At 32.4% G+C, this 15,179-nt stretch overlaps 1 protein-coding gene across 1 annotated transcript in view; it reads right to left on the bottom strand.

Moving 5' to 3' along the window:
• LOC143229339 (heparan sulfate glucosamine 3-O-sulfotransferase 5-like) overlaps positions 1-1,374 on the bottom strand; it is a 51,691-nt gene extending 50,317 nt beyond the window's left edge. The window contains 1 exon segment of the mRNA XM_076461537.1: positions 981-1,374. The gene's annotated coding sequence lies outside the window, so the exon portion shown is untranslated.
• Positions 1,375-15,179: the final 13,805 nt, after the last annotated feature.

The raw sequence follows: 15,179 nt of genomic DNA, 5'->3' as shown, positions 1-15,179 counted from the left end.
TAGCTCTTGCAAAGGATAATGATGAATTCAGCTCTCCATACTTCTTACAAAAGATAATGGTGAATTCAGCTCCTTATACCTGTTAACAAACTTAATAATGAATTCAATTCTCCATACCTGTTACAAAAGATAATGGTGAATTCAGTTCTTATAAAAGATAATTGTGGATTCAGCTCTCCATACCTCTTACAAAAGATAATGGTGAATTTATCTCCCCATACCTCTTACAAAAGATAATGGTGAATTCAGCTCTCCATACCTCTTACAAAAAGTAATGGTTAATTCAGCTCTCCATACTTCTTACAAAAGATAATGGTGAATTTATTTCTTCGTATCTCTTACTAAAGATAATGGTGAATTCAGCTCTTCATGCCTTTTACAAAATCACCTTCTATGATTTTTCTGAGAAGCACATTATAAATATTCTCTAACGAAATTATTTAAATAAGAACTATTATAAAAGTCAATGGTAACCAGAAACCCTATAACAAAAATATTTCATTAAATTTTTGTAGCTCTGAAAAGAAGAATCGTGTATCAATAACACGATTTACAAATGAAAAAAGGTGAACAAAAACCTTTATCAGAAATTGTATGTCACGCTCTTTTGCAAAATTCAGATAAAATAATGTCAAGCATACAAATAATAATGCTACTTTTATGATTATATGTGCAATATATTGATAATACAAAATGTAAAACAAAATCATAAACATTAGGGTAGAAAAACTCAAAAATACAATATAAGCTTTTACAAACTTTGGGGTTCTACATCTAATATATTCCTTTTTTCCTTTCCTAAAAAGAAACATTTATTGTTAATGATCGTTACATTATAACAGAGTGAGATCTTAATATTTTCCAATGTATGTATTTCTATTATGTTAGGTAAAAATAGAAAAGCGTTGGTAAAATATTTGAAAAAATAAAATAAAATATCGCAAATTAACAAGTTAGAACATATCTAAATAGGCTCATACCTTGTTATTAAACTTGTGGGCATACAGTACTGAATCAGTTCAGACGTTGGGGTCCTTGTCGATGGACTGCGATAACGTGATACCTCCTTGAGTAGGCAGGTCGAATGGAATGTGCTACTAAACTGCGCTTGCTTCTTAGGCGCATATATTCTAAATGCTTCACCTGGTCGACGAAGCCGGACCCCTGGTAGGCAACTTACTTACTCATCAACAACCTTGCGTTCGTTCTCGAGCTCGTGAGGAGCACGTAATTTTTTCCTGTGTAGTCGGTCGAGTCTTTTATTTCAAGTCAATAGCCTCGAAACAGAACTTGAAATAAGGAAATCAGGAAAACAGCTTCTAATATGAAAAAATCTTGTTACAATGGCTTTTGTGCTTTACTCAAATTCCCAAATATCAGCGAAAAGCAAGTGGACGACGAAAAGGTTTATTTGCTGTTGGTTAAGTGAACATATTGTAGGTGGCGTCGCTTTCTTGTGAAGATGCAAATTAAAATAATTAACAATTTAAGAGAGTTCAGCAGCAAAAGAGATAAACACAATAATTTCTAATGTAATTTTGAATGTAATGTAATATCAAAATACTGCTATTACACTGGTATTATGAGAATGAAGATGTACCACACTAAATTGCAGCATATTTGTGTATTTGATCATGCTTACAGAAATAAGACGGTTAGAAAAAAACAACTACTATACATAAGTTTATATATATCCTTTCGAATCTAAATAAAAAACATATTTATATCTTTTCCATATTTTTCACCTGTGAAGCAAATTTCACGTTTACGAGTACAGTGTGTTGAAATTTTAATTAAATGTGTTACTTTTATGTGAATTGTTATGATTTAATTGTTTTCCACATTGAAATGGTGAATTTTACCAAATGTAGCTACGTTACATTGTTGAAGTAACGTAATTTTTTCTTACACCTATCCCGTTGCATTGATATTAAAAGATTATACATTACAACAGAATATCTTAGATAGAATGATTTTTTTCTCAATACCTAAATTGTGATTATATAAACAAACACGAGTTATTTATGGTGAATAAAGGATATTCCAAATATTACGTGTGATTCTTACTTAAGTGGCTACGGTTGTCAAAATACTTTAACAAATGATTTAGACATCCATAGTGTGTAAAATGTGTAAACTTCTGGTGCTATTTGTGGTTCCTAATCATATTCTGCTGTCTTGAGGATAAAAATCAAATATTGAGTGAGAAATATGAACAGTGTTCATAATTATTGAAACCTGAGCCACTCGAAGATTTCTTCATTAAATGTTTTTAATCACACATCTGAATACAAAATTGAAATAAAAGGATTCTGGCATATCTTAAGAGCCCAGCCAAATATTTTTTTTCTTATTTTCACCTATCAATTAAACCAGAACTAAAAATTGAGTTCTATCTCAATTTCAACCTAAAAAAAATTAGAAGATTACAAACTGTTCACAACTTCAAACATTAGTATATTTTAATAGAAGCTAACCATGGTCTGCTATCAGTCTGGAATAATACGTAATCTTTACTACTCGAAATTAGACCCCACGTCAGAGAAAGGGAAAAATGTAGTAGTGATTGGGCCAAGACTTTTAACACGAAGAAACACAAGTCAGAAGTTACAAATTACAAATAGTTGTTAAAGGAGTAAATTACCGAAAACTTACGCAGTTGTTGTGTATTTCTTGAAGCATAAAATAAGACAAGTTTAAAAGTTTAATATGATATCATTATTATTATTGCTTGATATAGCTTACGCTTATATGAGTCTAAGCTTTGATATAAAAGCATAAAATAAGTTTCTAAAAATAGACTCCGTTGTGGAGGAGTTTCTTTTTATTGTCTTTAAACATTTGATTTCGTTTAGAAACGTTTGTTTGTTTTGAATTTCGCGCAAAGTTACACGAGGGCTATGTGCGCTATCCGTCCCTAATTTTGCAGTGTAAGACTACAGGGAAGGCAGCTAGTCATCACCACCTACTGCAAACTCTTGGGCTACTCTTTTACCAACGAATAGTGGGATTCACCGTCACATTATAACGCATCACGGCTGAAATGGTGAGCATGTTTGGTGTGACGTAGATTCGAACCTGCGACCCTCAGATAACGAGTCGAGTGCCTTAATCACATTGGCCATGCCGGGCTTCGTTTAGAAACGAAAAAAAAAGTAGGTTATTTTTAAGGATAATAAGACTAATTATTCAGAGAATAATTTAAACTTTCTATTAAAGATTCAACAATTTAAACATATTGTTGTAATTTCAAAGTATTTACGTAAATACTGGTAAAAATCTTGGAAGTTATGTTTCATTATTTCAATTTCTGATACCCAAACAATATTAAAGTAAAGTACGTATGTTTCATTGGATAATGTTTCTCTCTATCATTACTACGTAAAAGATTAATACAAAATACAAAAGATTAACTGTGTTTACTAAAATTAGTTTAAATATGAAAAGCAGCAAATCACGTAACATTCAAAGCTGATATAAAGTCGTGGTGGAAGGGAATGTATCAAAAGTATATTTGACATATGGGTAATGTGAAGCTGCCCAAAACTGGTCGGCTTGGAAAAATATGCTCAGATCAAGCATTTAGATTTCACTAACCAAGGATATCTTTTTTTTTAATAACATTAGAAAACAAAGGAATTTGAATCAACTTGAGGAACTAAGATTCTATACAAAGAAACATGCAACAAACCATACGGCAGTCATTAGAAAAGTGTGTGTTGTATTTTAACAGGTGAGAATATTCAAACAAAAAAGTCCGTGATAAAAATTGACCAGATTCCAGACAGCAGTACACAAATAATCAAGAAGGATCTTCTTCTGTGGAAGTGACAAATGTTATTCGTACACAGCGTGTTTCTACAACATATTCATTTAAATGCAGCATACCATAAACACTTGGAAAATGAAATATATATTTAAGCTGTTCTATATGCAAACATAGTAGTCAAGTTGTTGAACACGGTAAATATTGATTTCTATGTGACTGGATTGTTAAAATGAAAGCTTACCACAGGGATGAGAAATGTGTTTTGGATATTCTTGATGACGAGAAACTCACTTGAAGTAAAAATTGTATCTCGGAACGGCTGGTATGGGTATTAACACCAGCCGTTTTGAGATGCAGTTCTTTGGATATGTCTGTATTACGACGGAGCCTTTTTTAACGGAAACTGTGTTGTAGGGCTATTGTCAAGATGCATAGTCGTCAGACAAATTAAAATCTGACGTGGCAGTATGGAATGTAATCGCTTTTTATGGGTACAAATTCATTTTAGTACAACGTGCTCACCCTCTGTAATATTTTGCACTCCGATTAAGGTACGTAAGCTAGCCATCTAGTTTGCGAATTTGATATAAAAATCGTCTTTTGGTTTAACAGTTGTAATATGTTTATTGACGCTTCAGCTAATAGTCACACAATGATCTCCATACTCCAGTCCACTAGACATTACACGGAAGCAATGATCATCTGTGAAAATCAATAAGATTTCCAAATCCTGATTTTTATTATTTTTTACCTCTTGGTGACCATAACGGTAATTAGTGATTACTGTTTTTACTCAAGTTTGAATAAAGCGGTGTAATAATATATATCTGTATGTACTAGTCAGATTGACATCGAATTCTAACCGTAAAACAACACTTCATATTGTTGAGATTGTTGTATAAATAACGGGTTTATATTCTATTTATTACTATCAGATTTCTAGTAACTTTTTGTCTTTTGTTTTGTATCTCTCGTTTAGCATTACAGCAATGGTCGTATAAGGCATCAATAAATTATCCAAGTATGACGTTTCTACAACCTGGCACGTATTAAAACAAACAAGTATTACAGAAGTAACATATCATTCTTGTAACCTTTAGGCATCTGAACTATGATGGATGGATTTTAAAAGTCGTTTTCGTCTTTCTAACTTCTACGTAACTCATTACGTGAGAGGCAATGTTATTGAAAGGATTTCAGCATAAGCTTTTAACTGGACAGTTTTATTTGTTGGAGTAGTAGAATGTCTAACAACGCTAAAGTATGGAGTTCGATACCCTAAGGTGAAGAGAGTGCGGACTATTGTTTGTGTAGCCCTGAGCTAAAAAAACCTTCACTGGCTATAGATTCTCGCAATCAAAACAGTTAAATGAAGTTAGAGAGGCTTAGCTGAAAACATTCTTGAACTAAAAGCAGCTGGTGAGGATTAGTGGACTGTTTCCAGATGAAGAGGAAAAGCTCATTACGCCATCTCTAAATAAATTAAAACAAAATAACTAGTGGATTATATAAAACTTAGTGAGCATTAGTGTATCATGTATAAATAATAAGGGTTAATGAATAACATACAAATAAAACAGACTGATGTATTCTAAATGTAGAAGAATGAGCAGATTAATATATAAACTTAAACTTTAAAAACAATCGGGTTCAGATCCCAGATTAGAGTGTCCAAATCATAGTGGTTAATTAGCAACAAATTATGTTAAACAGTCATTTAATTTAATTTTTGCATCTTAGTGACTCGAGGGTAAGTCAAAAGGCTTATGCCGCTATCGAGTTTCGATACCTGTGGTGACAATGGGACATATGATCCATTGTGTAGTTTTGCTCTTAACAACAAAACAAACAAACTTTATTCTTATATTCATGAAAATAAGATACCAACAACGCAGAACAAACCAATTTTATATATTGTGGTTTCAATGAAGACCACGTGCTTCAAAGCTAAAGTTATAAAAAAGTTGCTTTTTGAAGTCTAGAGAATAACTTGTGGAACATCCAAATCTGATGAAGGTTGAATACATTCTGAGGAGTAGTTTGTGATTAGTTATTTGTACATTATATCACATCAAAAGTGAGAAGTACGCACATTGATAGACCTACCTATATTTGGTATCATCACAAGAATTATTATAGACATAAGAATAATTGAGCATTTGTAATGCTACATGTTTTTAATATACTATAGCTACTACAGGATAAGATAAAATAATATTGTCCTTCGTATACAAAAAGGAGTTTTAAATTGGATATACTATTAAAAAAGTAGTAATTTCTTGTCCTGGTACAACTTACATGTTAAAGTTACTGTATTACCACAAGTTTTCAGAACACTGGGGCAATACCTTGTTTTGTACAGTTAATAGCTGCCTCATTTTGACATATATACACGACGATAGTCTACCTTACAGTGTTAGATATTGTTAAAGACTTTAGAATCATTTTATTACAGGGAATCAAAAAGACTCCGCCTTTCTAAATGCTCTTCTTTTGCTAGTAATAAATAAATAATATTCGATTGTATTGTTAAATATTATTTTCATTGATAGTGTTGCTATATATGTGTATGTGTGTGTGTTTTTGTTATTTTTAATCATTATTATTAATACGTATGTGTATTATTCGCATTGTTTTATTAGTATATCGACTAATGATTAATCTAAATCTCTTAAACTCAACAAGGTTCATGAGAGATAGCCAGTGGTAAGTCTGTGAAGTATTACTGCTAGAAATTGGGTTTCGATGCCAGTGGTGAGAAAAGCACAGATTGCCTTTTATATTGAACGAAAAACATTAAAATATTCATATTTATTTTTGAGTTAATCTTTAGGTGTTACGTAAATGCGTAGTTAACTTTGATCAGAAAATGAATATAAAAGTGTTAACAATTATTTGGCAAATCGTGTTATAATACTTTTGCTCCTGTGATTTGTGTGTTTAGGTGCAGAATTTCATATGAACTATTTGCGCTCTGTCAACCACATGGAATAGAAACTTGACTTCTATCGTTGCAAGTCCATAATCTTGTCGTTGACTCATTGGGAGACATTTTATTGTACACTTTGAAGATTTACCAAATAATGTTCCATTCGTGAAGGCAAAATGCGGTGTGTTATAACCAGTCAGAATCCAGGAAGAGATGTTCCGTGGCAAAAGGCTTTCAAGAACCCCAGGCAATAACACTTCATAATCGAGAATGATCTCCGTCTGGAAAAGTGCTATAAGTCACGTGTACAGGAGCTTCTCTACAATATACCAGTTCAATATCGCATACTTCAAGCAGCTGGAGAATAAAACGATTATTCATGCTATTCCGTTTTGAAACGTACCGATCAAGTTGTTGGTCGTAGTGCCTGTACGGTTACGTGCGATCGAACTGTTAAAGTGTGCAGGAAGTAGTGTGCTACAAGCATGACAATCTTTTCGAGTGAATCTTTTGCAATGGAAACTATGCTGCAGGGTTGTTGTCAAAATGCACAGTTGTCAGACAGAGCATGACTAGACGTTGTAGCATCAAACGTAATGACGGTGTAAGTCTTCAAATTTGTTTCAGTATTTTCTGTATATCTAGCAGTGGAATCTGCTTCCTTCTGACATTGTGGATCTGATTGAAAACAGAACAAGAAGTTTCAGAACTTTTAATAAGATGTTTAAAACTATTTGAGGACTAATGTGTTATATGAAAAAGCCAATAAAGTTGCAGGGAGAATAAGCAAAGGTAAGCAATCTTATTAGAATTATTTCCAACAAAATTGGCAAGAACATACAAGTTTCAGTTTTAGAGCGGAATACGTTAATTTTTACGGTCTTTACGTACACTGGAATCAATTAAAAACAGAGTATATAGGGTAGTGTTTGACAGACACTATACTATTCTTTAGCATAGATTATTTCGAGATTCGTTCTTTACATGATGTTGAAACAGCAATAACATTTCTTTGATAAATACTTAACTTATAACATTTTCAGTTAAAAATGAAAACTTTGTTTAAAACGTAAAAAAAACAAACTAAAAGAACAACAAGCAATTACGGCAAAATCCACCTAGTGAAAAACGTTGTTACTATATTGTGCTTTTAACCAAACTAACGTTACAACTTGGGAATTATTGTCGTTCATATAGAACATCATACAGCATCAAATGCATCCAATTCAGTTTCATGCGGTGCAGGATATGGCGAGTGTAAAGCTCGGACAGAGCTAGAACAGGTTTGGTGTTTATAGATTTCCACCACAGATCTATGTTGGAAAGTATTACGAAATGGTATGAAAATAATTTTATTTAAGTGGATTTTTTTACACAGAATAAATAATTTAAGCAAACTTCAAATGAATATTTTATCAAATATTTATTTGATAAAAGTACTGACAATGTGACGTCTATATGGTGCACACAGTGAATGTCAAAATTATATCTTCCGGAAAAGGATATGGATTAAGTAAACCCTATGGTAAAAAAACAAAAAACTTGGCATTATTTGTTACCCATAATTTTAACCGTACACAAATATATGTCGTTTTGCCACTTGAAGTCAGTTAAAATTTGCAATTTTACGTGGAGATATAATTATTATAGAGACTACTGCACAAAACCGCATCCGTGTTTTATCTCTATGATTGTCTGTCTGAATATGAACTTGTCGAAATGGATTATTTAACAAAGGAGCTTTGCTGTGATAACTAGTGAAAGGATTTATTTTTCTTCTCGCCTAAATACTTTCTTATGATCAAAATAAGTATCAGTCTTAAAATGAGAAGAAATAATAATAAGAGAAAATGTTCTGAAAATAAGTTTTAATATCAAAAGCTATAAGTTTTAAATTCACCGGATGAAACTAACTTATTTTCATCAGATCAGCTGTGAAATAAGTTTAGCTTAAAATACTTTATTTAGAGACTACGTCAATTATTGTGTTCTATGAAAGTTGCCAGAATTTGTTATTTGATATATTTCGTGCTCTTAGCTTCTATGAACGTTTCTTTATAGGTATTCTTGTCTCTTCTTTCACAGTCGTCCTATGAGAAAGAAGATAATTTTATTTTTAACTATCACACATAGTGTATCAATTGTTTTCATCTCTAGAGACCATCATTTAATATATTTAACACATTGCTATTAAGCCGAGCATGGCTCAATGGTCAGCTTACTGCACAAGGTACTTACCTATGCAGATTTCACAATATTTCCGTTACCACAATATAAATAAAAAACTCGTCATCACATTTGGGTTTTGGTCTCGTTCTGAGGATGACGGTCAAATCCTACTACTCGGAGTAACTTTTTTGTATTTAATATACAATCAGGATTGTGATAGAACATGAAAATCGGTAAACATTTTGCCAATGTATTATATTTATTGAAAAAATATATGCTTATAAAAAATTAAAAGTCAATACGAGTAGGTGCATATTACTAAGTGGCTACACTGTGTAGCCAGCTGTGGCCGCGAGCCCCTAAAATACGAAGGAAATCCCTAACGACAAAAATTTGCAAAGGAGATTTAAGCATGACATAGCTAACTTTAGATTACCTTAGGAAGCTTAGAATAATATCTGGTTTCATTACTTAGCTGTTGTATCAGAAATATAACGACCTTTTAGTAGTATATGCAAAATTAATGTATTTTTTCGTTTAAAGCATTTATATAAAGTAATAAATTGCACGAAGACAGACAGTACAATCAATAGCGGTGTACTTATGTAAGAATAATATGAATGGAAGTTAAACTTCTTCCGGTATATGTGGTACATTTTTCAATTGTATTAAATAACAAGGATTAGAGTCCATTCAAGCTTTAAATCTTTTATTAGTTCACGTCTTAAATGAATCTGTTTTCTGCGTCTCTATGAACTGCCGTCACAGTGTTAGAGCTAGTAGGAACAACCTTGGCAGGCGGACTTGGGGATATCCGTAGGTACCCTGGTATATAAGTCGTAGAAAACCGTAATGGAAGCCGGGTTAAAACGTTTACAGAAGGTTATGAAGACATGATATGAATCTAGGAGTAGGTTTTTAGGGTCATTGAACTGGAATCTGGCATCATACTTTGTGTTCACAGCCATCCTCAGGATTCAGGGACACCATGCTAAGAACTGTATTTCTATCTCAATAAAACAAAACTAAACTTGGCACATGTGCTTATGTACTATTGACGAGTGTTCTAACAGTATTTTTCTGTTTACAAATCCTCTTGGAGTAACTACAGAAGTAACTAGTGGCAATGGGGAAACTTTATTTATATATCAGAGGCTTTGAATGAAGCACAAAACGCGGGTACTTAAAGGTGGTTTTGATAACGTGTGGATGCTTATGGTATATTTGTACAACCAGTTTGCACAGACCACAAAGCAATTAAAAAAAAGTCCATTACTTTATAGCTCAAAGTTGTTTACAAATAAATCTAACTTTTTATCTAACTTCTACATTTTTTTCACAGCTCGAGTTTACTTTCTACTTCAGATTTTTAAACAAAATGACAAAGTTATGATACAAATAAATGTACATTAAATACATTAACAGTCTAAAGTTCGTATATACGTGTGGTTATATGCCTTATATTATATTGACGCTAAACGCTTCACTAGCCATGGATGGTTCTTAAACATTTTTAAACATTTCATTTCTGGAAAAAATGTTTCAAAACTTTGAAAAGTAAATGGGCTTTATTTATATTAATCTTGCTTCTTCAAGAATGTTTGCGTTATTTGAAATTTAGAGTGAACAAAAAGTTTGTTGGTAGACGCAAATTTTGGTTTCGTTATTACTTTTTTCCCGAGCGATATAAAAACTATATTGATTCTGAGAACGATAAATCGTCTTAATTTAATCTGTTTCTTTAATTATAAATTATAAACAAGTCTGTCAGCAAGACAGGTTTGAATTAATGCATACATACAATAGAAATAGTAACAACTATATATAGTTTATAGGCTGCTTGCATTAACGCAGTAACACAATTGAAATCTTAAACAAAAACCCTGAAGAAAATTCATTAGAAGAAAGAAGTTATCTTGAATATTACTATTCATGTACACAATGTTATCAAGATATTATCTCATGTAACTTGGAGTATCAAAATAGAGCTAGAGAATAGTTACACATTTGTGTTAAAAGTTAATTTTTTAGTCATATAATGTCTAAATAGTTCTGCATAAAAATTTTACTGAATACTAGGGATTATTTGTATGATAACGAGAAGGGCAAAAGGATACAAATAGGTTAAAATCTTTGCAGCTGAAATAAAATGTAAAACATGTGGTAAAAGTTTCAATTACATGTAAGTAAAGAATAATAATCACTTTTTTAAAGATAATTATTTAATAAAATATTATATTCAGGGGCAAGTTTTATGAGGATTTCCACCAAAGAGGGGTCGAGCAATAATCGTATCAATATTTCTGAAATTAGCGATATCATAATGTCAGTTTCAGGTTCTGTACTTTTAAAATGTTGTTATACATTGCAATAGAAACATGAAATAACTTGAAAGAAGCACCGAAAACAGTGTATCCATGTATGTGAATGGAAACATTCTTTTATACCAAATGATTGCCTCATTATAATTATTAGACAGAAGGACGTTTTGAACTTCTAAACTTTAGACAAGTATAATGAATCTTTATATGTATGTTTAATATCTAATCCAATGTCCACGAATATGGATCAAAGTGTGTAAGCCATGACCTCCTACAGAGCGTTATTAACAGGAGTCATGAACTATTCATTTTACCCAACATTGCTGGTTTAAAGACAGTTAATATTAGACTACGGTAAATATCAGATAAAATATACGACGGAATTAAAGACAAACTTGTAGATGTGCTTCCTGAAGTTCTAAAGATTATGTAACATTCAAACTGTAGGACAGACAAAAATACTTTTATTCTTCACATCAACATTACCTTACACATCAGTATCACCTTACACACCAATATTTAAAGTCTGAATAAGACAGAAGTTTGTTGGATGAAGTTTTCACCTCAGGTACGATGAATTGATTATAGTTTAAGATACAGTCACATCATTTCAGCACATTTACGTCTGATTGTTACAAAAGTAATTTAATAAGTATTTTAGTTTATAGAGCATATAAACTTACCAGCTCTGATGGTTATTTTAATGATTAATTTGTCAATATAAAAATATTAAAATATTTAAAAAACGCCTTCCATCAAGCGCTCATCAACAAAAGTATTTTTCAATATATCCATAATGTTTACAACTCTAAGATTTAACGTTCCTAAATGTTCTATCATCTTGGTGTTACTTTTCACTGGTTCCCACGGTTATCAAACTAAAAAGTAAAATAAAAAACATCTGCAATCAACTTATCCACAAGTCTTGTTTGTTGTTTTGAATTTCGCACAAAGCTACTCGAGGGCTATCTGCTCTAGCCGTCCCTAATTTTGCAGTGTAAGACTAGAGAGAAGGCAGCTAGTCATCACCACCCACCGCCAACTCTTAGGCTACTATTTTACTAACGAATAGTGGGATTGACCGTCACATTATAACGCCCTCACGGCTGAAAGGGCAAGCATATTTGATGCGACCGGGATTCGAACCTGCGACCCTCAGATTACGAGTCGAACGCCTTAACCCACCTGACCATGCCGGGCCGTATTCACAAGTCAGTCTAACAGCAATTAATCTTCAAACTAAATAAATAGATATGCAATATTTTCCTGTTTAAAAATTCACTGGTAGTGTACCAGCATTTAAGTCCTCGCTGCGAGCAAATCTATATTTGCTTTTCCACTATAGGTTCGGTCCAATGGACCAGCACGTAAAGAACATTCAGTTAAAATAAGCCAAACATCCGACAGAGTACCTGCATTTCAAGCTAAAATAATTAGATATCAGCTGCATATATTTTACAGTTTCCTACCTAAAGCTTGCACTAGTTCTTATTACTTTGTTTACGTGTATTTAGAATGCCACTTGTATTTCGGCTATTGTAATATTTGAAATGTACGTAAATTTTGTGATAATTAATTTCGAAGTTCGAATTATGCCAAGCAGCTAGTGTACTCAGTACTTTGGGCCATGAGTAAGTTATAAGAGTGATAACTGGTCTTACTCTCCAATCAAACAAGACTATTCCAAGAATTAGTGGTAGATGATGTTTGCTGTCTTCTCTTAAGCATATTAGTTTAAAATTAGTGGTGGTTGGTGTTGGCCGTCTTGTCTTAAATATGTTAGTTTAAAATTAGTGGTGGATGGCGCTGTCTCTCTTTTCTTAATATTATTGCTTTAAAAGGAATTCCGCCCTTTAGTTACAAAGCAGAGCAGGAAGTTCGGAGGAAGACACGAGATGTTCGTGCCTTGAGTTGATATATCTTCAGCCCTCTACTTTTAGAAGCATTTTTACATGTTTTACCACAAACGTAGTTTGAATTTAAAGACAAAAACGTGCAAATACAAACTCAGTTTATATAACTAACAATTTATGTCAACAAAGCAAAATTATAAATGAAATACTGAGCGAAATAAGGTTTAGCATTTTCTTGTTCTCAGAGAGCGAGGCAGGTACATCGACGTAAGTACACTCCTGCAATTGCGAGGAGTGAGCCAACAGATGGCACAAATAGGCTGACATATTTGAGAATTACCTACATACAAGTTAATATGTTTAAACTAAAATGCGATTGTACTATTTTGTTAAGTTAATAATGCTCTGAATCAGCGAGAATCTGTAACTGCTAGAAAATAAGTTTAGGAGACCCAGTTACTTATTATATGGCGATACCATTTTTGTTAGTTACGCTACTGGTTGAGTGGGATAATTTTTAGAATATACAGATAATAGAAAACCAAATAAAAAGATCCTAGTTACATCAGTGAGCCCCGGAAACCTTAACGTTTCGATGTACTTCTTTTAACATTTGCTTGACACAGTCGTTACTGAGTGGTTAACGTGCTCGAAATGTGAATACGAGGGTTCGTGGCCTGCTTACTCTTGGCGTTCGAAGGCGTGAGTATGACTGTCAACCCCAAGAGTTACGTCAGGTATGGAGTGCTGTTCACTGGCTGCCTTCTTTTAGTTTATTAGTTCAAACGTAGGAACGTCTATGCATATATTGTTCTCATGTAGCATCGCACATAAGTTTTAAGAAATAAGAATGAAAAACAACAAACATTTAGCTTGTTTTTTTTTGTTGTTGTTGTAAAGCACAAAACTTCCTAGTGGGCTACCTGTGCTTTGCCACTACATGTACAGAAACACAATTTTAGCGTTATAAACCCTCATGCCCCTCACTGAACCATCGCGACAACAACAAATAACCGTCTTGTTTAAACGTAACTTCCACATTACAGAATTTTTAAAGAAAAGTCTTTTTTCTGCATATAACGATGTGCTTGTTTTTGCTACTTTTTTAGTTTACCAGAGTGTTGCGATAAAATTATATAAAAGTATTAAATATGCTGTATATAATCGAATTCTGCTAAACACATAGGTATTTTGGTCACCGTTATGCGATATTCTAATCACGAACGTAAACGATAATTGGTCATTTATATCTCTAACTCGCCAGATATTAGCCCGTGGAATGAGGCACTTCTCAACTTGGCTGTTAGAATGTCCATTAACGTGACCAAACTTTAAGCTGCTTTTATTGTGATCATTCGTTATCTAAGAAATTCGTTATGACCATACGAAAATTGTCTTAAAGGAACTCTCCAGAATCTAGAGGATATCTAGAAGTAATCTATATTTATTTAATTCTAAAGTACATATTTTATTATATAAAAGAAAGTAAATAGCTGTTTAGTTTACCTTCCAAAATAATGCTTTAATCTCTTACCACTAATTTCAGAAAAAAAAAATGAAAAAGTACATATTAATTCTAAACAGCAGTTCATAGGTGTCACCTCAACACTAAGTTATTTTATTTTATTTTTACATTTGCAAATTTTTTTCCGCAGATTTCTGTTGTTAGTTTAATTCTCAAAATGACGAATTGTTTTCGTACCGTTCACTGTACCGGTAGAATCCACATATTGCATTATAGGAAATAGTTTCAATTTTTATTTGTAACAGAGCTGATTGCAAGAACTGACCAGAACAACTGACTAAAATTAGATATTTTGCATTTAAAACACATATGGTAGCAAGATTGTTTGAAATATTTAAGTAATTTTTGTATGTGACGAGTGTATTATTAGGTACATTGTAACAAACAAAAGCATGGACCCACAAGAAACTTTCTACAGTGTGTATATAATGTGTTTAACAATCCGACGGGAGTTTAGTCAACTGTTGAAAATTTTAAGTTTAAATTTTTTACAAATTATTTAAGTAATTAAGAAACAAATAAAAACTATACAAAGTCTGACAGATATAGAAAAACATAACACGAATTAGCAAAGGTTCCTGCTGAATCACATAAAAACTTTAATATCTCTACA

This window comes from Tachypleus tridentatus, chromosome 10 (genome assembly GCF_004210375.1).
Source record: "Tachypleus tridentatus isolate NWPU-2018 chromosome 10, ASM421037v1, whole genome shotgun sequence".
NCBI lineage: Eukaryota > Metazoa > Arthropoda > Merostomata > Xiphosura > Limulidae > Tachypleus > Tachypleus tridentatus.
This window is presented reverse-complemented; position numbering and strand designations above follow the sequence as displayed.